The sequence below is a fragment of the Dromiciops gliroides genome, chromosome 1 (genome assembly GCF_019393635.1).
Source record: "Dromiciops gliroides isolate mDroGli1 chromosome 1, mDroGli1.pri, whole genome shotgun sequence".
Lineage (NCBI taxonomy): Eukaryota > Metazoa > Chordata > Mammalia > Microbiotheria > Microbiotheriidae > Dromiciops > Dromiciops gliroides.
Window position 1 is genome coordinate 729182720 of NC_057861.1, and position 27760 is coordinate 729210479.

General features: G+C 41.4%; 1 protein-coding gene across 1 annotated transcript in view; it reads left to right on the forward strand.

The window, feature by feature from the left end:
* FRMD4B (FERM domain containing 4B) overlaps window positions 1-27760 on the forward strand; it is a 367590-nt gene that overhangs the window by 69639 nt on the left and 270191 nt on the right. Inside the window, exon 2 of the mRNA XM_043977894.1 lies at window positions 20140-20267. The gene's annotated coding sequence lies outside the window, so the exon portion shown is untranslated. The remainder of the gene's footprint in view (window positions 1-20139; window positions 20268-27760) is intronic.

The following is a 27760-nucleotide window of genomic DNA, read 5'->3' on the forward strand; positions in this document are numbered from 1 at the left end:
GTGGGGGAGGGGGTGTGTGTGTGTGACAGAATCTCTGATTTCATTGGAGGAGAAAGTTTTTGGGTGATGATCTCCCCTGACCATTGTAGGTCAACACCTACTCTGCATCTTAAAGTTTTAGAAAGCTGCCCAGATGGCTGAGAGGTCAAAAAGCTTGCCCAGGGTCCCCCAATATGTGTCAGAAGATGGGACTTCAGCCCAGCTCTCCCTGATTCCAAGGCTGGCTGTCTATGCCCTATGCCATACGGCTTCTCAAATAGTTGGTGCTTAATAAGAGTAAATTAAATCACATCGAAGGTGTAGAGAAATGTAATATATGATAGTACAATGAGGTGAATTTGAAACTAGTTAGTCAATTGGGCCCAGAGTGGCAACCAACCATTTTAGTTTCTTGGTGTCACGGACTCTACTTTGGTGGTCTGGAAAAACCCATGGAGGGAACCCTTCTCTGGATAAGGCTTTTAAATAATTGAAGGAAACACCAAATTTTAGTTAGAGGTTAGTGAAAATAAAGATATAAAACACATATATACATATGTATATACTTGGATTAGAATATATATTATATAGAGAAACATATACTATATACACACATACTCATATACCTCTAGATATGTATAGATTTTTCTATGTATATGTATATGTTCCAATCCAAGTTAATGGACTCCTTGAAATCTATCTTCTGGAAACAGAACTCTTATTTATGCCTCCCAGATTAAGAACATTTGACTAGATGGAGGTTTCCAGTGAAATGACACAGTTCTGTCCTTAGCCCTCTTTGGTCACCATTTTTATCAGTGACTCAGAAGAACACAAAGATGGCATGCTCATCAAATTTACAAATGACCAAAAGTTGGGAGGGACAGCTTATACATTGAATGACAGAACTGGCATCTAAAAAGATTTTGGCAATGTGTAAAATTTGTTTTTACATATATTTTGGAAAATAAGATTCTATTCCAAACAGGAAAAAATAAAAAATAAAAAGATCTTGGCAGACTGAAACATTAGGCTAAAGGGAAAAGAATAAACATTTATATAGCATTTATTATGTGCCAGACACTGTGCTAAGTGTTTTACAAATATTATTTCATTTGATCCTCACATCAATCCTGTGAGGTAAGTGTTGTAATTATCCCCTTTTATAGTTAAAGAAACTAAAGGAAACAGAGGTTAAGTGGCTCACCCAGGGTCACACAGCTAGGAAGTGTCTGAGACTGGATTTGGATTCATATCTTCCTATCTCCAAGACCAGTGCTCTATCCACTGAGCCACCCACTTGCCTCTAAGATAACAAGACATGCCAATAATCTTGATAATAAATTCAATTAGGGATAAATGTAAAATCCTGCACTATGGCTTAAAAAATATCAATTATACAAGTATGAAACGGAGTCGTTGTCACTAGAATAGAGTTCAATGACAAGGACCAGGGAGGGACTTCTAAGAGGCTACAGCTTAATACAAATGAACAGCACAAGATGACCACCCAAAGTAGGAATGTGATAGTTATGCTTCCATTAATAAGGGTCTGGTGTCCAGAGTGAAGAGATGATAATCCTGCTGTGTTTCTACTGGCTAGACCATAGGAATTGTTGTGCTCAGTTCTGAGCACCATATTTCCAGGAAGGACATTGGCCAACAGGATTGGGTCCAGAGAAGAGCAAACAAAATGTTGAAGGCCCTCAATGAGAATCAGCTGAAGGAACTTGTTTGGCCTGAGGGCAAGAGTGGATACAAAGTCTCCACTGGTTATTCTCTGGCTCAAGAGGACATAGCCAGGATTATTCATTTGGATTCACTAGACATTTATTGAATGCATCATGCTAGGTGCCAGGAATATAAAGATGCAGTGCTCAGCACATAGTAGGTGCTTAATAAATGCTTATTGATTGATTGACAAAAACCAAATGGTATCTGCCCTCAAAGAGTTTTTGTTCTACTAGGAGAAATTGCAGAGAAGTAGATTTCAACTCAAAAGAAAGTAACCCTTCTGAATATTTAGAATTATGGAAAAGTAGAACACACCCAGGTAATAATGAGCTTCCTGTGTCTGGAGATAATTGTTCAGAGGCTGGGGATTTGTGATTTGGGTTGAATTCCCATCGGATTGCTCTTAACTCTCAGATTTTGGTTCTGTGATCTTGTAAATGTGTTGAGACGACTAAATAATAATAATAAAAAAATGTTATTGGCAATGTGTCTTTCAATGTCCCGGGTCCCAAATCTGCCATTAAGACCCATCCCAGCTCCCACTAAACTCAGAGGCAATGGGGTTATAGACGTGATGCAGGTACTTAGGCTCTGGCTGTGCCGTCCAACTGTTGGTCTAACAAGTGATGAATGAGGAGGGTGGACTCTGGTTAATGTCAAACCACATTGCATAGACCGCCCGGCAGTTAAAAGTCAGCCTGCTTTATTAAAATGTCCAATATGCTGAGGAGGCTTTACTCTCTGTCCTGGAAAATAATAGAGCTGGTTTTCTACAAGCCGTGAAATCCTTCTAGAAGCTGCTTGGTTTGTTTATTGGAATTGGTTTGATGCAATAAGCTAAGTGACATCTTTTCTGTGAGGATTTATTAAAGAAGACTCGACCGGCTGACCTGGGCCTTGGAAGAAATTAGGCTGGTGTCACAAAGCATTTATTAGAAAACCAAACCTGGAGAGGGACAAGCAAAAATCCTAGTTAAATTCTGAAAATGTGAATAACTCCTCTGCTCTGTAATCCTTGCCTGTAAAAAGAAACTGAATATAGATGTGCTCCAAGGACTAAACAGTATTGCCTTGTAATTGACACTCTCTAGTTCACTTGGGATGAATGGATGAAATTATTACAGTTATCTCAGTCTTGAATGTTTCTTAATATCTTTGTGAAGCTCAGCCAAGCCTTGTGAAGTGACTTAGAAGAATGTATAAAGGTCTGAGGGGAATACTTGAAGTCACCTGAGATTTTGAGAAACAAAGAGCTGGTATCAAACAGACTTGCCTCTAGCTTTCTGGCTCCTGAGAGCATCCAAAGGGACAGTCCCTGAAATGGAACAGGACGGGGGTGGGGATGCTTCGAAAGCTCTTTAGAGCTGTTTGGTGACTGGAGAAAGATTAGAATTGAGGAAAAACCAAAGGCTCATTGATTTTGAACTAGAAACCCTTCATTTAACTTTTTTTTTTATGTTCTTCCACACACACACACACACACACACACACACACACACACACACAATGTTTTAACATTTTTATTTAAAGTTTGGAGTTTTCCAATTCCACTCCTGCTACTTATTCAAACAGGGTCCTTAGCCTGGTTTTGTTTGTTTTTATCACAGATCCCTTTGGCAACTAAAATCAATTGCTACAGTGACTGCCTTTGACAATGTATGCAACATTCTGCTCCTATATACCCCCACCTCTTTATAAGCAATTCCTAATTAGATTTTAAGCCCCCTTGAAGGCAAAAGCTTTGCTTTGTACCTCTTACCCCTAACACCTAACATAGTACTTTCCACATTAGAGATGTCTAATACATTTTTGGTGGTTTGCTTGCCTTGTGGTATAGTAGTAAAAGTGCTGCACTTTAAATCAAGATGTCCTGGGTTCAAATCTTACCTCTGACACTTAGAGTTTTGTGACCCTAGGAAACTCAGAACTCCTTTCCTCATCTGTAGAAAAGCACCCATGCCACAAGTGAGTTATGTTGAGGACCTAACAAGATAATATATGTTCCCCATGCCTGGAATCCTATCCCTTCTCACCTCTGCCTTCTGTCTTCCCTAGCCTCCTTGAAGTCTCCCCTAAAATCTCACATTTTGCAAGAAGCATTTCCTGGTTTTCCTTAAAGATAGGTGCTTTCCTTCTGAAATGATATCTCCAATGTATCTGGAATATCTGTCTATCTCTCCATCCGTCTCTCCATCTATTTCTAAATAGATTCTCTACCAATTACTAGGTGGATATTGTATATTGTCTTTGGTAGGTACGTGGGTAGATAGATGATAGATAGATAGATAGATAGATAGATAGATAGATAGATAGATAGATAGATAGATAGATAGATAGATAGATAGATAGATAGATAGATTGATAGATTGATAGATTGATAGAGACAGAGGACAGACAATCTTGTTTGCACCTAGTTGTTTGTATATTTTTTCTCCCCATTAGATTCTAAGCTTCTTGAGGACAGCATCTGTTTATACCTTTCTTCATATCTCCATTGCTTAGGATAATCTTAGCACTCACTGAATGCTTGTTAACTAACATGTTTTGCAAACCTTCAAGCAGTATTTAAATGTTAGCTATCATTATCATTTATTTTTATTATTATTAGATTGCCAGAGCTTTCACAGAACGCAGTTCCATTATTAAAGTCAGCATCTGCTGGTGGATCGCTTCTTTGGTCTGTTGTTACAGATGCTCATGTTCAGTCCCTGTTTCCTGGAGATGCCACAGTTTGAGGCCAAGCTGTTCAGCCCTTCCATAGAATTTGGATCACAAAAAAACATTCATTTCGTTTCTGTGTTTTTTCAGGGGTACATTATGCAAAGATGAAATTCATTTACGAGTTTGTAACTTGTAGAAATCCCTGCTCTCTCCTGCTGGCCTCTCTTAGAACATATGATGATAATTTGGGCCAACATGACTCAACTAGCCAGCTGTCTTGTTGGCAAAATAGAATGTGTGTTCTCAGAACAGCTGTTTGCCAGTTGTTGCCAGAATCTTGGTACAAGCCTCAGACTGATTTTTTTTCTAAGAGCTTGGCACATTTGTTCCTTATTGCACTGACATGTCTTGGTTATGTTCTTCTTGGACCATGTAACGCTATACAATAGGAAACTCTCCAAACAGTGGAGAAGATGGGCATTCCTGGGCCTTCATTAATTTCACACTTTTCCATAGATGGTAAGCAAAGGTAGGAGGGTTGAGGAAGTTCAGCTTTTAGTGTCTAAACTTCCTTCCTTTATCAAGTACTCTTGGGAGTGATGCCCATCCACTACTCCTGTGTTGTCCCAGGTTCATCATCTGAGAGCACTCCAAAAGAGATGGAACAGGGAGCACTTCTCTAAGTCCAACATCATTAGGGGTGAAGGCAGAAACTATGCATTTTCTTTGGACTCCTATAAATCTTCTAAGTTGGTATAATACATACCTGGATAGACAGCCCTCATGAGCCCCATTTCCTCAAACTATCATCTCAAGGAGTCATTGATAGTATACTAGAGGACAAGGAAATTTATTCCTTGAGTCTCCCATTGGCAATGTAGATACCCAAGATAGCTGTGAATGGCCCTCTGAGTCCTTCAAGAGATGCCTGAACATGGAAAATTTTTATCATTGCCTTGAGCCCCAGAATATGCCCTCATGAATCACCTAAGTAATCAGTTATTCCTCTATCTTTTTCTTTTTTCTTTTCTTTTCTTTTCTTTTCTTTCTTTCTCTCTTTCTTTCTTTTTTTTGTGGGGCAACAAGGGTTAAGTGACTTGCCCAGAGTCACATAGCTTACTAGCTGTCAAGTGTCTGAGGCCATATTTGAACTCAGGTCCTCTTGAATCCAGGGCCAGTGCTTTATCCACTGCGCCACCTAGCGGTGGGCAACAACTAGAGGGGCAACAACTGTCCCCCTCTATCTTTTTCTTCTTCCTTTCCCCCCTTCCTTCTTTCCTTGCTTCCTTCCTTCCAAAATGTTTCCTCAATGGTCTTTTATTTGACATCACTTTCATTTCCCAATAACTCCTATGCCCTTCCATCACCATCCCAAAGAATTGTCTCTTCTAACAACAACAAAAAAAAAGTTGAGCAAAACTAATCAGCACATTGGTCATATCTAACAATTCACTCATTCTGCATCTATGGCCCACCACCTCTGAGCCAAGGGGCAAGAGGTATACTTCAGTATCAGTTCTTGGAAATGATGATTGGTTACTGAACTAAGTTATGATTGGTTGCTAAATTATCAGACTTCTAAAGTTTGTTGTTGTTTTGTCTTTTTCATTACTATATCATCACATACATTGTCCCTCTGGTGTGCCAAATGGAGCTTCTAGCAATTTTTAGTGATTTGAACTAAGTAATCTCTATTGATTTATGCCTTAAGTAATCTCTAAAACTGTAAGTTTTAGATGGATCTTGATTTGGTTCAGTACTGGTCTCAACTGGCCCATTTGCTGTTCTTCTCATGGGACATTCCATCTTTCATCTTTACACCTTCACACTAATTGTCATTCAGATTTGTAAAGAAAATTACATCTTTATTTTCACTAACCTTAGACTGAAAGTGAACATTCCCTTCAGTTATTTTAAAATGTTATTGTGAGGAATCCATTGGCTTCATCAGACTGCCAGAGGTGGGTGGGAGAGGTCCCTAACTCCAAAAAGGGGAAGAATTCCTGCTCTGAGATTACTTTCAATTCACTCTACATGCATCTTGTTTATATACACGTACACACATATGTGTTTATATGTATATATACACAAACATATATATATATACATATATGTGAATATGAAATGGGGGTTGGATCCCCCATTGGAATGTAAGCTTCTTGAAGGCAAGGATTGTTTTTGCTTTCTCTTTGTATCCCCAGAAATTAGCATAGTGCCTGGCACAAAGGTAGCAGTTTATAAATATTTGTTGATTGATCAACAGAGGAAAATCTCATGCCAGGAATTCCCACACTGACAAAAATCACAGGTCCTTGACATCTTGACAGCGACGTATCTCTTCTGAAGCCCTGGCTACCAGTGAGCCTATAGAAGCCAGAATGGGATAACAGAAACCACATCTGGTCTGGGGTTAAGCCAGAGACCTTGGTTCGGGCCCATACTCTGCCAGTAGATAATACAAGTCTCTTACTCGAAGAGTAGTTTAGGCCTGATCTGTAAAAAAAATAATAGCTGACGTTTATATAGCACTTTGCACTTTACTACACATTTTCTAATGGAACCCCCTGAGGTAGGTAATGTACGTATTATTATCCCTGTTTTGCAAATGAGGAAACAGGCTCAGAACAGTGACTTGCCTGTGGATACATAACTGACAGGGATTCAGAGCAGCGATATAAACTTAGTTCTCCCGACTCCAAATCTAGCAATCCTTCCCACCACACTCATGCAGATAAATTAAGTGACTGCCCCCAAATCACACCACCATTAAGTAGAAATGCCGAGTCTCGAACGTCGAGTTTCTAACTCCAACGTGGTGTTGAAATGACCAAGCTGCACCTAACTTCATGACACTTAGAGCTCAGGGGACTGTGGAGACCATCTCACCCAACCTTCTGTCTTACAGATGAGAATCCTGAGGGTCAGAGAGGTGATAGGATTTCTCTATGCCATAACTCTAGGGGTCACTTAACTCCCTGTCAGGATTTGAACCTCAATCCTTCAGTTCCACGTCGTACTCTAAGGTCTCTTCCAACTCTAATTTTCTATTTCTAAGGTGTCTTCTGACCTTCTATGTTTGATGATTCACCAATTTCCGCCCCCCGCCCCCACCCCTCCTTAGGCACTTTGTTACATTCTAGCTACCTAACATTCTGTGTTCTAGGACCCTTCTGATCCTAGCATTCTATGTTCTATTTTCTTTTCTTTCTTTTTTAATTTTTTGTGAGGCAATTGGGGTTAAGTGACTTGCCCAGGGTCACACAGCTAGTAAGTGTCTAGTGTCTGAGGTCGGATTTGAACTCAGGTCCTCCTGAATCCAGGGCTGGTGCCCTATCCACTGCACCACCTAGCTGCCCCCTATGTTCTATTTTCTAAGGTTCCTGACAACCCAATGTTTTATGTCCTCTGTTCTAAGAGCTCTTCCAACCCTAACATCCTATATTCTATGCACCCAATGTAGTCATTCCATTTTTTTAAAGCTTCCATTCATATCTAACATTCTGCTATCCCTTGAGACTGCTTGGCTGGATTCATCAGCTTCCTTTCATTATTCCCACGTGTATGTTTTGGTAATAATTCACGTCTGTAGGTAGATGGTTGTTATCTGCAGACACAAAACAGCAAGAATGCATAGCAGTTATATAGATACACACATGTGTGTATGTATATATATATGGCGACATATATGTATATATGTGTATATATATATATTCCATTTTGTCCAAATCTTTAGGACCACATTAAGATTTTCTTGCACTGGAGTACTTTGCTGTTTCCTTCTCCAGCTCATTTTCCAGATGAGGAAACTGAGGCAAAGTGGTTAAGTGACTTGCCAAGAGGTTACACAACTAGTAATTTTCTGAGGACAGATTTGAACTTGGTTCTTTCTGACTCCAGGCCCAGCCCTCTGTCCACTGTACCAACTAGCTACCTATATGTGCGCATGTATCTATATATACATATGGACTATACATACACACATATATACATATATATATATACACACTATATATTTGTGTGTGTGTGTGTATATATATATAATGTGAGTGCATGTGTATAATAGACCATAGAATGTCAGGACTAGAAGGTACCTTAGAACCCAGAATGTTTACTCTGAAAGTGCCTTAAATAGAATGTTAGGTCTGATATGGGTAGCATTTGTATAGCCCTTAAAGGTGTACAGAGTATTCTATGGCAGCTAGGTGGCACACTGGATAGAGCACTGGCCCTGAAGTTGAGAGGAACTGAGTTCAAATCTAACCTCAGATACTTTCTAGGTATGTGACCCTGGGCAAGTCACTTAACCCTAAGTGCCTTAAACATCCAGGGCCATTTCCAGTCATCCTGATAACTTATCTTGCCTCTGGACCCAGATATGACTTTGCACAGTCCTCCTTCACTTAAAAAATCCAATTCAGCATAAGTCATGACATCTGTCATAGTCCTCTTTGGGAATGTAGGACGAACAACAACAAACAACAAAGTACTCTCCAAATAGTATCCCCTTATATGAGCCTGAGTTCTCCATAGACAGAATGAGCCCCTTTCTGTTGGCACCATGAATTAGTTTTTGGAATGAGTGCAGTAGAACATGGTGCTGGAGGTGGGGTTTAGAACTCCCAAGTTGAGCTTTCTTTGCCCATTCTATCTGCTTGGCTCCCGTCATCTTACAGGTTTTATTGACATGGCCAAGTTTAGTAGGCACCTGGTGATGTGGATGAAGATGGCATTGGCTTGAAAATGCAGACCCCTCTGCTTTTAGGTGGCTGCCTTTATAGAACTTGACTGTCCTTTGGGGAGATTTTAAAAACTTGAATTATGGATTTTTCCAAGTACTGTTATAAGAAGCCTGTTGAATATTAATCCTGTAATAATTCACCTTTGAAATTTATGAGGCTAGAAGTAGAAGATGCTGTGATTAACCAGACCCATAGTCTATAAAATCAAGTCTAGTGAAGGGAGATAATTGCAAGCTGAGTTCTGCCTTTCACACCCTCCATACTTACACTCTTAGTGTGCTGGTAGTTTTTAAATCACTAGATTTCACAAGATCCTGGCATAAGGCTGGCAGCAGGGAGAATCAATGCCTCCCATCCCAATTGAAGTAAACAATAAGAAGCTCTTTGCCCTGATACCTTTATTAGAGGAGAATATCTCTATTAAATCAGTCAAATCCATTTAAATAGTCATGGGAGAAGTCCTTGATCAGTTTGACAGGAGTGAAAGGCATTGGGAGAAAGGATGTGATGTTACATAGGGAGAGTATGAGGGTTAGTTGAAGAGTTGGTTACATCCTCGGAGACTTGGGTAAAAACAGCAAGATGTTTCAGAATCTGGTGTCCCTATGGCAGGCCAGCCTAGTTGTGAAGCAGCTTCAGCCCAGCCCCTGAGAGGTAGTCACTCGAGTGGGGAGTGGGGAGGAGGACCAGAGGAAGACCTAGTGAACTTCAAAATATTGGAAGATCTGGGACTTCCTGTATGTGATGGTGGTGGCCCCTTGTTGAACGCCGGTGACTGACAGTAGCATCTGTGTTGGGAAATGAAAAGATAGATTGAGTGAATACTCGATACCCTTAGGAAAGTAATCTTCAGGATTCCACAAAGAGTCTAGAAGAAAACTAAACCATGTTAAGGACACTTCACAAAGACCCTAACAAAGGGGGGAAATGGACGTCCACCAACCATGACCTTTGGGTTATCGCTTTGCCACATGTGCTATATAAACTTGAGCCCACATTCCCCTGGACTCTGTATGTACCTGTGATAGAATGTGGGGTTATTTGGGGGGGGGTAATTATGTACCAAATGTAACTGCCACTTTAATAAATACTTATTTCTAAAAGCTAAATAAATCTGGCTGGTCAATTGATATCAACTGATAATCAATGGGGGAAGCACACCAGTGGGGGCTCGTGATCAATAGCAACAGAAGGAAGCTCCTTATCCCTCAGAGTGATTGCCTCATACACCAAGGGGAGAAATCACTTGCTACCCTCTGGGGATCTAGACGGCCAGATAGGGGGTTGGGATAGTAACCTTAGAGCCTGGGCTACACCAGGATCCTAGAGCCACACCCAAATCAGATCTTAAAGGCCATCAAGTCCAACATCCTGATTTCACAAAGATGAAAACCTAAGGTCCTAAGAGGTGGTGATCTGCCCAAGACCACACAGGTAGTAACTTACAGAGCCGAGATTCAAAATTAGGTAATATGGTAAGACTGCATCATGCTTATTTCTCTCTCTCTTTTTTTTGTTTTGTTTTGTTTTTGTGGGGCAATGGGGGTTAAGTGACTTGCTCAGGGTCACACAGCTAGTAAATATCAAGTGTCTGAGGCCAGATTTGAACTCAGGTACTCCTGACTCCAGGGCCAGTGCTCTATCCACTGTGCCACCTAGCTGCCCCCACTTATTTCTCTTACAACCAATTTTCTTTCCTTTTAATATTGAAAGTGGTATGATTTATAGAAAGATTTCAGCATCTTTTGTAATTCTCTTTTAAAAAAAAGATCTCAAGGTCAAAAGTCTCCAGTTTCAATGTTTGCTTTGCCATTTACTACATAAGCCTGTATGTCACTTTACTTTTCTGGTCCTGTTTTTTCTCCTGGCAAATGGAGGTAATACCATCTCACTGGGCTTTTTTGAGAATCAAATGAGGTCATGTATATGACAGGACTTTGTAGCCTGGAATATTATAGCCTTTTCAGGTTGGAAGGGGTCTTTAGAGGTCACCTAGTCACACCCCAGGATTCCAGTCTCTCAATCTATTGGGATAAAAAGATCATAAAAATAGCTAAATGGTGTCCTTGAAGTCATCTACTCCAACTCCCTCATGTGACATGAGGAAGGAATGTAAGGAAGTTACTTCCTTACATTATCCCTGATGAGTGAATACCTTCCACTTGAAGACCACTTGTGATGGGGAACTTATGACCTCTGGAGGTGACAACCCTTGTATTTGTTTTGAGGCAAGATTTACCTCCCAATACCTTTGACCCATTCATTGGTAGTGGTTCTATTCTCTGGGAAAATAACATAAATCAGTGTTGGAAAGACCCTTATACAAGTAGCACCATTTTGAATTTTATAGATGAGGAAATCGTCCTTAAAAGGTTCAGTGATTTAAATTCAGCAACCATTTAACTAATGGCTATTATGTACAAGAAACAGTGGGGGAGTGGGGTGAGGGTGAGGAGAAAGAGAAATTTGACATCTACACAAGAAAGTAAATACAAGGTAATTTAAGGTGGCACAGAGAGAGAGAGAGAGAGAATGAGAATTAGAACTGGAGGAATATTAGAAAAGGATTCCCCATAGGAAGATGACAGGTGGATTGATTCTTGAAGGGAGCTAAAGATTCTAACAATGGAATTACAGAGTAGATATATTCCAGGAGTGGGAAACAGTCTATGCAAAGGCATGGAGGTGGGAGATAAGACAGTCTGGTTCGGTGGTGGAATGTAGTGGTTTCAAACTCAACTAGAAAGTGACTTAGAAAACCACAAATTAACATATTGAATTGTATTTTTATTTATTTTGTTAAACATTTCCCAATTACATTTTAATCTGATCAAGACCATACTGGAAGTTTTGGCCTCAAGTTTCAACACATTTTGCGTATTATATAGAGTGCTAGATTTAGTTAGGAGACCAGAGTTCTAATCCTGCTTCAGATACTTAATAGCAGCATGACCCTAAGCAAGTTACTGAACCTCTGTCTGCTGCAATTTCCTCATCCATAAAATGGGGCTCATGATAGCATCTGCTTCGTAGGATCACCATGAGGCTCACATAAGGTCACATGTGTAAAGTGCTTTGCAAACCATAACCAGCTATGTAAATGTTAGCTCTGCCTACTACTATTGGCTGGAATGTAGGTTGTATGAAGGAGTGTAATGTGAAATACATCTAAGAAGGGAGACTAGAGCCAGGTGATGTTATGACTTGCACTGAATAGGATTTAAGTGAAGGAAGGGTTGTGCAGGGTCACCAACCTCACTCTCTCCTCCAGAGCCATCTGGGTCCAAGAAATTTATCAGGATGACTGGAGATGGCCCTAGATGTTTGAGGCAATTTGGGTTAAGTGACTTGCCCAGGGTCACACAGCTAATGAGTGTCTGAGGGGAGACTTGAACTCAGGTCCTCTTGACTCCAGGGTCCATGCTCTATACACTACGCCACCTAGCTTCCCCTTGGAGGTTTGGAGTATGGACAGGTTTGGCGGAAAGATAATGAGGTGCATTCTTAACACATTGAGTTTCAAGGTGTCTACGGGATATCCAGGCAGAGATATCCAGTATAGTCATCTGGTGATGCAGTACTATAGGTCAGAGAGGTTAGGGCACTCTATAAAGACTTGGGATTCTTGCCCAAGGTTGTAGCCACAAACAGTAAATAGCAGAGGCAAAATTTGAACCCAAATCATCTAATTCAAAATTTAGTCCTTTTCCCAATCTACTAGGCTTTCCTTCCATATGAAGGCTATATGGTTATCTTATTTGTATTAATACAATTTGCTCATCATTTGGGAGATTCCTCATATCCCTGAAATCGTAGGGCATCCTAAGATCCTTGTATCTATCCCTACCCTATCCCACTGATGTCTACTCACAATCCGCTTCCTGTTGCTCACATGGTCACCCATAGATTTTCTTTGCCCTGTTCAAAATAGCATTAGAAGTAAATAATGAAAGAGCACATGTCTCTGAAAGAATGGAAAAAACCCTATCTCCAATCCACACCTGGGGAGAAAGAAAAACTGCTCCCTCACCTAACTGCCCAGGCTTCCAAAATGGCAAGAGTCCCACTCAATTCCCCTGGAAGTCCCCTGTCAATCAGGAAGAAGGGTGGTCCCCACACACAGCTCCAAGCTAATTGGATGGTCACATTCAAGTCCATTGATTGATATGACTTAAAGGCGGTCTATGAATAGAGGCAACTTCCAGGACGCCAATCTGACCTTCGAAATCTCAGAAAGGTCACCTCATACTTTCTCGGTTCTCTCTCTCTCTCTCTCTCTCTCTATATATATATATATAGAGAGAGAGAGAGAGAGAGAGAGAGAGTATTGTTTATTGTATATACACACACACACACACACACACATATATATATATATATATATATATATACATATATACATATCAGCTCTTTTGTGGTGGCAGCTAGGTGATGAAGTACAGTCAGGATGACTCATCTTCCTGAGTTCAAATCCAGCCTCAGACACTTACTTACTGTGTGATCTTGGGTAAATCACTTATCCCTTTTTGCCTCAGCTTCCTTGTCTGTAAAATGGGCTGGAGAAGGAAATAGCATCTTTGCCAAGAAAACCCCAAATGGGGACAAAACTGAAGCAACCGAACAACCACCACAAAGAATTGGTAACTAAAAGAATACCCATCAATTGGGGATGGGCTGAACAAATTGTAGTACATGAATGTCAGAGAATCAATGCTACTGTGCTATAAGAAATGATAAAGGGGATAGTGTTGGAGAAACCTAGGAAGACTTACATGAACTAATGCATAGTAAAGAGAGTGGAACCATGAGTACAGTTTATACAATAACAACACTGTAAGGCCAAACAAGTTTGGGAGACTTAAGAACTCTGATCAATGCAATAACCAATACCTGATCAATGCAATCATCGATCCCAATTCCATAACAGTGATGAGGAAGAGTTCTCCCCATGACACGCCAACGAGGACATTTGTTTTGCTTGACTATGCATGTATGTTACAAGGATTTTGTTTTGTTTGTTTTTACATGTTGGGGGCAGAGGAAGGGGACAAGGGAAAATAGATTTTTGTTAATTGAATAGAGACTTGGGATAAAATCACATTATAAGAACATCCAGCAGACTGGCTGGCTGGCTAGACACATCTTTCCACTCTCTTTTCTCATGCCAGCAATTAGGAGAATCTCAGGCTCATCAAATAACAAAGTAATATTTGCATCTCACCCAGAACTGTGGCAAGAACTCCAGTTAGATTAGAAAGCTCTGGACATGCTAATAAGTGTGTGTTTGAACTGCTGTCTAATTTTTATTCTTTTAATCATAACTTGCTGTTCCTCAGGCCCGCTTTCAATAGACATCCATTCTGGGCCCGATTCAAAGCCTTTCTGATTTGGGGTATTCATTGTTGGGCTGTCACCCCACATGTGTCATGTTCACAGCAGGTTGGGGGTGGGCCTGGTGAGTTTATTTGTGTCTTCTGAATTGGTTTGGAAAGTTGCCTATTTATGTTAATTATGGTTTGGGGGTTTGTTGTTGAAGTTGTTGGAGCCCCAAAGTCTGAAAAATTAAAGAGTCTTATTAAATATTGAATAATTATTTAATTTTTCTACATGGTGCACATTGCTAGGGGATTTTCTGGGCTCCAGGCCAAGTGTAGTTCAGTGTTGATCCTTGGGCACTCAGTCATGGATCTTGATTAGGGTTTTAAAAGAAGACTTCTTTTAGGGGATTAATTCTGAGAAGTGGGTACAGGGGACATATTCAACAAAGGTGGGGAGGGCATAACTAATGGTGACATGGAAGGTCGAGAGAGTGCTGTTTTGTGGAACAAAGGAAAATGTTTGTTTTGCCTTCTGTCTATTCATTCGTGGGATAATCTCTATTTAACAAGGCAAACATGGCTCTTTCCTGTACTAGTCACAGGGTCTTAGGCCTAGAGTTTGGAAGGGACTTTAGACTAGAGGTCATCTACTCCAACCCCTTTATTTTTACAGATGGGGAAACTGAGTCCCGGGAAAGTCAAGTGACTTGCCCAAGGTCACACAAGTAGCAAGAATCAGAGGTAGGATTTTAACCCAAGTCTTTTCCTCAGAGATCCAAAATTCTTTTCCCTCTACCCTGCTGCCTTTCTTTGAGGGAAACAAAAAGCAAAACAAAATAAAATTACAAGATTTGAAATAATGTAAGAATGAGGATTTTGGTTGGTATTTTTATAGGACCTTGGAGCTTTGTACTGGCCTTATCTGATTTAAGCATCACGATAATCCTGTGCTATAGATACTATACATATTGTTATTCCCAGTTTACAAATGAGGCAGCTGAGGCTCAGGTTAAGTCATTTGCCAGGGTCACACATTTAATACGAGTGAGAGGCACAATTTGATCTCTGGTTGTTCTTGACATCCAAACCACGCCTCAGCCTGATGATGCTTTTAAAAATACTATACTCTGGATAAAGCACCGGCCCTGGATTCAGGAGGACCTGAGTTCAAATCCAGCCTCAAACACTTGACACTTACTAGCTGTGTGACCCTGGGCAAGTTACTTAACCCTCATTGCCCTACACACACCAAACAAACAAAAAATACTATACTCATAATAATTGGCTTTTACAGAGTACCTTGGGCCACAGAGGTATCAGACTTGAGGCCTACCATCCTCAAACAGTCCACAAACTCCCCAAGTGCATAGGAACCAGATTAAAATGTAATTGGGAGGGGGCGGCTAGATGGCGAAGTGGATAAAGCACTGGCCTTGGATTCAAGAGGACCTGAGTTCAAATCCAGCCTCAGACACTTGACACTTACTAGCTGTGTGACCTTGGGCAAGTCACTTAACCCTCATTGCCCCACCAAAAAAAAAAAAAAGAAAACTGTAATTGGGAAATATTTAACAAAATAAATTAAAAAACAGTAAAACATAGATAATGTTAATATGTGGTTTTCTAAGTCAATAAGTGGTTTGCAGTTATTTGTTTTTGAGTTTGACACCACTGCTTTAGGCTTTATAAAGCACTTTACATACATCTTTGTGTATATTGCTTTTGATTTTGTATCAGTTCGTGTCTTCCCATGTATCTCTGTATTCACCACATTCATAGTTTCTTACAGCACATTAATTTTGAATCACATTCACGTGACACATTTGGGCAGCCATTCCCCAATCAATGAGCGTGTAAAACTTGGAATCTTAGAGTCTTGCTCATAATAGGCACATAATAAATGCTTATTGAAACAAATTGAGATGTGGAAATGAATTTTAATTAAAGATCACAGGATGTGGCCTGTTTCTTCATCTGTATTCTGCAGCTTTGACCTCTGACCTCCCCCAGCTCTAGATCTCTGATTTTCAGATCCAAGTCTTGCTAGAACTGGAGGGGTCTTCAGAAGTCCTCCAAGTCCAATTCCCCCATTTTGAAAATGAAAAATCAAAGTCCTAGACACTGAAACAACTTGTTGATGATTTTGCAACTGGAAATAGGATGGGACAAAGGCCAGAATTGACCTGTGTTTCTCCTCTGGTACCTCATTGTCCCAGACTTCATACCCCTACGACCATCTTATCCTCTCCTTGATAAAGAACAAGGTCAGTAAGTCTTGGAGAAGGAGATTTAGGTAGTTTTCTTATGGGTGAGATGGAAACAAAACCAAAGTGTTTAGTCCCTGCATGTTCTGTGTCATTCAGTCTGCCCTCTGGTGTCCAAATGAGAGTATTCATGGGAAAGGAAATGACTAGGACACCAGTGGCATTTCTCATGTATTTTCATTGGAAGTGTCTATAATTAGTCTGTGACCGTCACCCCAGAAAGAAAAATCGATGGAGAATCTGTCAGTACTGAATACCTAGTGAGGGTGTGTGTGTGTGTGTGTGTGTGTGTGTGTGTGTGTGTGTGTGTGTGTGTGTGTGTCTGACCTGGACATGGAATTTCACTGCTATAGATTATGGGTGTTCGAGTGTAAGAAGCAGCTTTTCTGGCCAACATGTAGCAGATTGCACGATTTATCTGCAAGATGTCTCACTCATCTACCAATGACTCAATAGGTTATTCAGGACAGATTCTTTGGACACCTGGCATCCCGCCAGTTTACTTTGGCCGTAGAGCCCAGACTCATCATCCGGTCTATTCTTTTCTCTCTCCATATTTAATTGTCTCTGCAGTGCAGATGCAGCTCTATGACCACAAAGTAAATGTCATCATTCTTCAGTAAATAAATAGTTTTATCAAGACCTACCTTGACAACCATTGAATGTTTCCAGGATAAGCATGTTTGACCTTTTAGCCTAAACCAACATGATTTCCTGAATTCCTGCTCATTGCTTCCAGGAGGAAGAAAGCCACCTCATGAAAACTTGAGAATAAGATGTTCAAAGGTGTTTAAATCCCTTCCTTGCAAAACCAAACAAAATCAAAAACTCCTGGAGAAATGCTACATATAATGTCAGAGTTCTTTAGTGGGGGGGGGTTGCTTATTTTTCTTTGTACAATCAAGACAGATGGTATTCTCCCTCCTTCCCCTGAAATTATCGTGATATAAGACAAAAGGGCATCAATAAAGAACTTTTAGAAATTATTTCTGCAAGCAAGCATGGATTACAGGATGTGTACACCTGTAATATCAGCTGAGGCTGAGGCTGGTGGATTCCTTGAGCTCAGCCATTCTGAGCTGCAGTAGGGCTAAAGATGATGTGATGTCTGCACCAAGTCCATCAGTGAGGCCAGCTGGTTACCCAAGGAAGGGCAAGCTGGCCCAGGTTGGAAATGGAGCACATAAAAGCTCCCATGCTAATCAGTAGTGGGATTGGTCCCATAGAAGGAAGGAAGGAAGGAAGGAAGGAAGGAAGGAAGGAAGGAAGGAAGGAAGGAAGGAAGGAAGGAAGGAAGGAAGGAAGGAAGGAAGGAAGGAAGGAAGGAAGGAAAAAAGGGAGGGGGGAGGGAGGGAGGAAGGAAAGAAAGAAAGAAAGAAAGAAAGAAAGAAAGAAAGAAAGAAAGAAAGAAAGAAAGAAAGAAAGAAAGAAAGAAGGGAGGGAGGGAGGGAGGAAGGAAGGAAGGAAGGAAAGAAGGAGGGAGGGAGGGAGAGAGGGAGGGAGGAAAAGAAAAAGGGGAAAAGAAAGGAAACAAGCAATTATTAAGTACCTACTATGTGCCAGACACTGTGGTGAGTATAAATATTATTTCATTTAATCCCCATAACAACCCAGGGAGGGAAGTGCTATTATTTTCCCCATTTTATAGTTGAGGAAACTGAGGCAGACAGAGGTTGTGACTTTCCTAGATTTGTGTCTATGGATAGATTTGAACCCAGGTCTTCCTGACTCCAGATCCAGACCTCTGCCCACTATGGTACTACTTATTTGACTCTAAAATAACTGCTGCATTTCCAATATTGGCAAAACAGGAAGACTAAGTCTCAAAAAAAATAGCAACAATCAAAAACCCCTTCCAGTTTAGTAGAGATTTTGGTGAGAAATATACAGCTCTGTGCAGTTCTTTGTAAATGTGTAAAGGGGGAATCTCTCTCTCTCTCTCTCTCTCTCTCTCTCTCTCTCTCTCTCTCTCTCTCTCTCTCTCTCTCTCTGTCTCTCTCTCTCTCTCTCTCTCTCTCTCTCTCTCTCTTTCTCTCTCTCTCTCTCTTTCTCTCTCTCTCTCTCTCTGTCTCTGTCTCTCTGTCTCTGTCTCTGTATGTCTCTGTCTCTGTCTCTGTCTGTCTCTCTTTAAATCAAAGAACTGTCTATTTGAAAACTGTATAGACTGACTCCTCATGACAGTGCCCCCTGAGGCTGCACCTGTTCTGCCACCTCTAGGCCTGGCACACCTTCCCTATAGAGCTTCTAAAGGCTAAACCACAACCTAGATGTTGAACATCTACCTATGAGTGAAAAGTATACCCTAAGAGAATCAAAGATAGCTTGGAATTGGGGTGAGGGGGGCTTTAGAAGGTGACCCATATCAGAGTTAGGCTTCATGGGATCTTAGAAGTGGGACCAGAAGGAACATCCAAGGCCACTGAATCTAGCCCTGTGCCCTGATCCCCTCACTTTATACACATGGAAATGGTGGTGGAGAAAAGTGAAATTATTTGACCCAAGTCACTGGGGTTGTAAATCCCAGAGACCAGATCTAAGCCCAAGGGTCCTGATTCTGGACCCTGTTCTTCCCTCCAGCCACACTGCTAATTCCACCTCCCACCTAATGCAGGGACCTCCCTGTAGAAATTCACATGTGGAAGAGACTTGAGAAGGGCATCTAGTCCAACCTGAACCTGAGCAAGAATTCCCTGCGTCATCTCTGACAAGTGGTTGCTCAGCCTCCTTTGGGAAACCTCTAGGAATATTCAAATCTGGCCTCAGACACTTACTAGCTGTGTAACCCTGGGCAAATCACTTAACCCTCATTACCACACAAAAAAAAAAAAAAAGGAAAGAAAGAAAGAAAGAAGGAAGGAAGGAAGGAAGGAAGGAAGGAAGGAAGGAAGGAAGGAAGGAAGGAAAGAAAGAAAGAAAGAAAGAAAGAAAGAAAGAAAGAAAGAAAGAAAGAAAGAAAGAAAGAAAGAAAGAAAGAAAGAAAGAAAGAAAGAAAGAAAGAAAGAAAGAAAGAAAGAATGAATGAATCTTATGGGTTGGTAGAGTAAGTTCCTTGCTTCAAGCTTCTCTGAGCACTTAGCAGAGTGACTGGCATATAGTAGGCACTTAATAAATGCATGTTGACTGACTACACTGATAAAATCACAGCTTTTTATAAAAGAAGAAGAAATGCTTGTTATTGCTATGTAATATTAGAACGAATATCTAGTGTCAGAATTCCCTTCAGCACGAATCTCAAGGTCATTCGGGGGAGCTAGCCATGGTCCCATCTGTGTGCAGAAGCGGAGACTCTAAATCTCAGCCAGCAGAGGAAGCATCTGAAAGTGTGATGAAGCCCTGGAAAGCCTAGTCAAGTTGGCAGTGAGCTTGCCATGCCCAGGACAGAGGTTTAATGCATCCTTTCCACCTCGTTCTGAAATGCAGATGTGGCTCTGTTCTCTCTTTCAGGGTTTCTCCAGGATCCCCAGAGGAAGGATGTGCAGAAGAGAAAGATGACATCTCTGCATCCCAATGAAAAGCTAAAGAAGATTGCAGAGGAGCCAGAAAGACAGCGGAAGAATTCAGACTAGTTCAAGGTATGCACGGTGCACTGAAATCTTCACCCACCGGACGTGTGTTTTAGAGGAGAACAAGTTGGCGCACCCACCCATGCAGGTGCCACTGGCAAGATAGGATGAAAATGGCAAAACTAGGTGTATCCGTTGCTATCTTTTGATGGGGGTGGGGGGAGTAGGACCTACAAAGAGGGCAGGGAAACTATCCACAGGCGTTCTTTCCAATCCAGGTGTGTTAGGAATGCCACAACTGCTGTCTGAGGAGCCATGGGAGCTCCAGCAGTGATAAAACGCTGGGAAACCCAACACCGCCGATAATGATCATCCTAACGATAAAAATGCCTTTCACAGCTTTGAAAGCTCTTTTACATATTAGCTCGGGTGACCCTCAAGTCAACCTTCTCTGTTAGGCAGGACAGAGAGCATTGGAATCCATATTTTGCAGCCAAGGAACCTGATATTCAGAGAGGTTCTCTTTCTGTTACCTTAATCAGAATCGGGTGGTCAGTAAGTGGTCAGGCTGGGACCCAGACTCACCTTTTAATTCCTAGGCCAGCACTCTGTGATTCTTTGGCATGTTTGGGGCGAATTTTCAGGAGTAGCCCCCCAGATTTTCAACCTCACTGGCATTCCCTCCAACCTGACTGTGTGCAGGGTTGGGGGTATTGGCAAGGAAGGAGGACCGTGTATGTAGAAACCTTTACAGAAGTACTTCTGGAGGTCCTGTAGCACACTGGCAGAGTCCTGAATCAGGAGTCAAAGGGCTTGTGTTCAAATCCTGACCATGCCACTTTCTGCCTTTGTGACCTAGGCCTAGTACATTCCCTCTCTGAGACTCAGTTTCCTTGGAAGTGATGAATTCTAAGGTCCCTTCCAGCACCAAATTCTAGGATCCTCTGGGTGGTGATGTGTCCCAGGTCCATAGGAAGTATTATTCAGATATGCACCCTGTCCTAATCTTACCATACATAATATATCATGTTCATTTGTGGGCACCACTTTTTAGGAAGGGCAGGTTGAGAGTCACCTGGGGAGGGCAATCCAGATGGCGAGGGGCTAAGAAGCTTATTAGATTATATGTTTAATGACAGATCATTGTATAGATGAGAAGTCTGACTATATGCCACAGGAAGCTTGAATGAAGGAACTGGGGATGGGAAGAAAGAATGCAGAACAGGGATGTGGCAGCCACCTTCGAGGTTACAGATTTTAGCCTGGATAGGTCTCAGAAGCCCTGTGGCCCAGTCCCCCCATTTTATGGTGAAGGAAGCCAAGGCCCAGGGAAATGGTGACTTGGCCAAGGTCACACAGGTAGAAAGTAGCAAAGTCAGAATTTGAATCCAAGACCCTCTAATTCCCAATCTATTGCTTTTTCTACTGTACCACACTGTCTCTCACCTGGAAGAGGAATTAGATTTGTTCTATTTGGCTCCAGAATGTATACTCAGAGTAATGTGTAGAAGGTCATAAAGAGGCAAATTTACTTTTTTTTTTTTTGGTGGGGCAATGAGGGTTAAGTGACTTGCCCAGGGTCACACAGCTAGTACGTGTCAAGTGTCTGAGGCCAGATTTGAACTCAGGTCCTCCTGAATTCCTAGCTGCCCCCTAAATTTACTCTTGATGTTAAAAAACAAAAAACAAACAAAAAAACCCCAACTCTTCTTAATAATGAGAGTTGTCCAAAAGGGAAATGAGTTTCCATAGGAGGCAATTGTTTCCCCCCATGTTGGAGCTTTTCAAAAAAAAGGCTGGATGGATATTCATTAGGGAACTTCATGGTCAAGGTTGGGCTTGATGGTGTCTGAGGTCTCTTTGAACTCTGACATTATGTGACTCTATGTTTGGGGTAAGAACAGCATGCCTAGTCTGAGCCCCCCTGACCTGCTCCCATGCACTCTGCACCCTGCCTAGCTCAGTGAATTGGTCTCTACTCCCCATGACCACTTTCAAGAATCAAGCTGAGCTTCAGCTTTGTGATGGACGTGGCTTTTTAGCTTCCACAACTAAAAGCGGCCTGAGAGGTTGATTTAAGAGTTGGTACTTGTTATCAGCTTCATGTCAAACATCCCAGAGGGATGTTTGACTCAAAGTGAGAATTTAATTATACTTTGAGACATGAGCTAGGTTTACTTTCCTAGATTAAATTATATCCTGTGAAAAGTGTGCTCTCAATATAGTAAGAACTAGAGCCTATCCCTCCCACATGGATATTGACTCTCCCACCTAGTAATTTAGTGCAAAATGTGAGACATCTACTTTCTTTTTTTTAACATAGGTATTTTGTGTCCGTTATACATGGGACCCACGATTTAAGTGGAAAATAAAAGAGCAAAAAATGTCATTAAATGATTTTCAACATTTCCAAGGACAGTTACTAGGGACAATCTGAAGGTTTCATGAGCAACTAGTGATCATTAATGAGACACTTGGGGAAGAAGTTAGCATTCTCAATGCAAAGCACTTAGGATCAAAGATTTAAGCCCATCTCATCATTTTACAGATGAGGAAACTGAGGCTCAAAACCTTTCTAGTTCTAAATGACCTACCAGAGCCCAAATTTCACTGGCATAATCTGCAGGGGATTTGCCCAAGGTCACACAGGTAGCAAGGCACAGAGCCAGGATTTAAACCCACTTCCTCTGATGCCAAATCAAGCCTTCTTTTCCCCAGCACTACCCTCTACCTTCCTAAAGTATAAAACTGTCAATATCTCTTAGGCCATCAGAGGATATGATGCTCCATTAGAAGTAGGGAGTTTTGCCACTTCTGGTATTTTCCTTTAAGAAATCTACCCCTGGCATTATTTTCTTCAAAAATACTTTTTAAGATAAAAATACTATTAAGAATACAAGAAAAACCTTAATATAGCACATGAGCTAAAAGTTCAAAACTTCTTATTTGTAGGGAACCTTCTTCAAAAGATTGGAAATATTTTAGAAGGTAGAAAATCCTCATTTTACCAGTGTTTTCTTTCTTTCCTTTCCTTTCTTCTTTCTCATCTTTTCTTCCTTCCTTCCCTCCCTCCCTCCGTCCTTCCTTTCTTCCTCCCTCCCTTCTTTCTTTTTTTCTAAGGGCTTTACTGTTGAAATGACACTGAGACACCTCTCAGTGATGGATGGACAGCCCTTATGTAGTGGGTGGGGTCACAGCTGTGGGAGTCTGGAGGCTGCCACCTGATTTTAAAAGTCAAAAAGAGATCCCAAATTTAAACCTATGCAGATGATTAGACTCATACATAGAGTGTAGATTTAATGGGAGGTGACATTAGAGGGACATTAGGAGATGGGACTGAGGTCTGGGGAGGTGGTTGGGAGGGGTGGGAATAAGTGATTTGATGGGTGGTAGGATTATAGGATGTAGCTTATTACAGTGAGGAGACAATTCAACAAGCATTTATTAAACTCTTACTATATACCAGGCACTGAGTTAAGTGCTGGGAATACAGAGAGGGGCAAAAGACAGCACATACTCCCACGGAGTTTACAGTCTAATAGGAGGTTCAAATCCTGTCTATTGTGTACTATTTATGTGGCTTTGGGTGAGTCATCCACTTCCTTTGGCCTCCATCTCATTTGCAAAATGAGGCAGTTGGATTAAGGTCTCTTTTATCTCTAGGTATATACTTGGGACAGCTAAGTGGCACAGCATATAGAGTGCTGGGCCTGGAATCAAGAAGACCTGAGTTCAAATCCGACCTCAGACACTTACTAGCTGTGTGATCCTGGAAAAATCACTTAACCCTATTTGCCTCAGTTTCCTCAACTTTAAAATGAACTGGAGAAGGAAATGGCAAACCACTCTAGTATCTCTTTTTGGAGGCATCGAAGTGGTGCAGTGGATAGAGCTCCAGGCCTGGCCAGAAAGACTCATCTTCCTGAGGTCAAATCTGACCTCAGACACTTACTATTGCAGTGTGACCTTGGGCAAATCACATGATCTTGTTAGCCTCAGTTTCTTCATCTGCAAAATGAGCTGGAGAAGGAAATGCCAAACCACTCTAGGACCTTTAACAAGAAGACCCCAAATGGGGTGACAGAGAGTCAGACAGGACTAAACAACAACAACAATAAAAGACTTTAGACACCATCTAGTTCAATTCTTTAATTTCACAAAATAGGAATCTGAAACACAAAGAGGTACATAATGACTTGCCCAAGGTCACACAGATAACAAAGAGATGAAATTATTCAAATCCAGACCTTTGGTTCCAAATCCAGCCTGCTCTAAAAAAGATAAAGCTGTCCTTACTCATTGTCATTAAAAAAAAACACACCATACATTCATCTAAAAGGGATTCTTCTTTTTTTTTTTTTAAAGGGATTCTTCTAACACTATTCTTAGAGTTCCAATAAGGAACCCTTGCTTTGGTTTTTCCACTGTGGGGAGAATGGAAGGTTCTTGAGGAAGGGACTATTTAATTTCATTTTGGTGTCTCAAGTGCCTGGCACATCATCATCACATCACAAATTCTTTTTTTTTAAGTGAGGCAATTGGGGTTAAGTGACTTGCCCAGGGTCACACAGCTAGTAAGTGTTAAGTGTCTGAGGCTGGATTTGAACTCAGGTACTCCTGACTCCAGGGCCAGTGCTCTATCTACTGTGCCACCTAGCTTTCCCACATAATAAATTCTTATAGAATGAAAGCATGCCATTGGCTAGTCTCCATCAGAGGGAGACTTCTGCTGGATAAAGGGATGGATAGTAGGGTCCATAGCTGGATGAAGATGTGGTTTACATCAGTTTACATGTTTTTACTATTGGAAATAATGAATCATTGGTAACCACTGCTATAAGCCCCTTATAATAATGGTTGTTACTTCAGGCCTTCAAGGATGTAGGATGTCATCATTGTGGGTGCTCTGGCCAGTGACGACTGTCTACAACTGGGTGTAAACAGTCTTTGAGAGTTGCTGAGGCCAAAAAAAAGCATCATCTTATAGCCACCTTGGTCTTCAGCCTCTCTTAATGTAGCCAAGTTGATCATCAGATGATAGACATGACTCAGGGACCCATTTTTAAAGCCTCAAAATTTTTCCAGTTAAGTAGGGCGTCTGGTACCCTCTGAGCCAATGGCGTAGTCTACAGGAACCCAAAATGAGACTCACTTTAAAATGAGGTGTTGGAGGAAGGTAATGTAAAGGGAGCAGGCATCAGAGCAGCAATTAATTGTAATGACCGTTAATACCTAACAGAGACGTAACTAGTAATCTTTATGCCCGAGACAAGAAGCATTAAATATGCCCTCAGATCTAGCCAGAGGACAGCCTCTTGGAAGAAACGCCAAGACTTCAGCCCATATGGGGAAAGACTCTAGAATGTTGTCCAATGATGGGAAAAATATTGTGATACAATCTCATGAAGAGGGGACAGCCCAAGATACCAGTCTTAGATTAATTAGGGAGAAAACACTGGATATCAGCCTCTAATTGCCACAGAGAAAGGAAGACCCCACCCCAAACAGTGACTCTTGTGGGAAAAGATCCTGGGATGCCACAAGATGATGGGGAGGTCACTGCTCAGTACGAATCAGGACTGGGCTCAGCCAGGGAGGAGATGAAATAGTTTGCTTCTACCAAGACAGTCTGGAAACTTCCCAATTTAACTGGTAGTCCTTGCTAACCAATGTCTAGGTTGATGAAGGATTAAAAGCATTGTCAAAATGGGAATGTAAACAACTTTACAACTATACAATCTTTTTAAATCATTATTTTACATTTTCGTAATTTAAAAAATACTGACCAAATGTCAGTAGCCCCAGTCACCTCATCCTAGTTATAGCTCACTCCTATCACACATGTTCCATTTTACTTAGACTCCTTTTGGTCTCTCCTCTTAAATCTATAGAAAGCTTTTGGAAGTTAACTTGACCGTATGTTTATCCATACCAATCTGTGCTTTTTCTGGAACTTTGTTAATAGTTGTGTCTTTGGTTGGATCCTGAGGTCCAGTCATCCTAAGCAGGTAGATTGTGCTAGATGTGGAATCAGGAAGATCAGAGCTCAAATCTACCTTAGACATTTATTAGCTGTGTGACTATGAACAAGCCACTTTAACTTCTGTCTGACGCCTTAGTGTCTTCTTCTGCAAAAATGAGCTGGAGAAGGAAATGGCAAACCACTCCAGTATCTTTGCCAAGAAAACCCCCAAATGGAGTCACGAAGAGTCAGACAGGACTGAAAAACAAGGATCAGCTGAGATAACATAAACACTTTGCAAACCTTAAAGCACTAGATAAATACTAGTTATTATTGTTATAACAATTGTTATGATAATTAATCATAATAAATTGTTAGAATTGTATCATAATAAATACTACTTCATAGTTAATTACTAATTATATTGGAGTGAAAATTATAATCATTCTTGTGATTATGATAATGTGGAGTTATTACTATTATTACATTTATTCCCCCATGCACTCTGTGACCCAGGGACGCAGGCTCCCTTCTTCTACCCCACAGAGGACACTCCATCCCCTATGGCTGCCCCCCCCCATCTGACACTCCACTTCCCCAGCTTCACACAAGTCTCAGCTCATATCCCACCCTCTGGGCTGCAGCAAGGCTTGGTGGAAGGGCCTCTGGGTTTGGAGTGAGAAAATGTGGGGTCAGTGTCTGCCTCACATACTTCCCAGCCGTATGACACAGGGCAAATCACTTAACCAACTCGACACCTCAGTTTTCTCACCTGTATAAGGAGGGGGATTGGACTTGAAGGCTTCTAAGGGCGCTTCCAGTTCCAATCGATGATCCCATGGCTCAGCAGGAGGTCTTTTCTTGTCCCCACCCCCACCTCACCACTGCTGCTAGGTCCCTCCCCTCTGAAATTCTCCTTCATCTATCCCGTGTATATTTTAAATGTACCTAATTATTTATAGGTTGTCTCCCCATTAAAATGTAAGCTCCATGGACTATTTGCTTCTCTCTCTCTCTCTCTGGCAAGTGCATTTAGGAAGGTGCTTGGCATACAGTAAGCACTTAATAGATGTTTTTTGATAGATCAGACTGTGCCTGCAACATTATGTTCAGTTCTAGGTGCCACATGTAAGGAGAGATCCCTTCAAGGTGGAGGCTGTCCAGTGAAAGACAGCCAGCATGGTGAAGGGCTTTAAGGTCCTTGAGGATCAGGGAGGGAGAAGAGGTAACATAGGGGAGACATGGTAACTGTCTTCTGAAATTTGAAATGCCATCATGAGGCAAAGAGGATTAGACTTGTCCTGCTTGATCCCAGAGGGCAAAACTAGGAAGTCACAAAGACACAAACGTAGGCTTGCTTGGGAGGAAATAATTCCCAACTAGAGATGTCTCAAAGTGAAATGGGCTTCCTTAGCAGCTCGTAGCTTTCCCCTCCATAGCATCCTTCCAGCAAAGGCCTATGGGCTTCTCTCCCCAGTGTGGGTGAGGATGGATGCCAGCTGAGAGCCATCCCTTCCAACCCAGAGATTCTGTGCATTTCTGTGTCTCAAGTAAGAGAAGGGGCAGAGTGCAAAGTGTTCAAGTTTTTAAAAATCAGTCG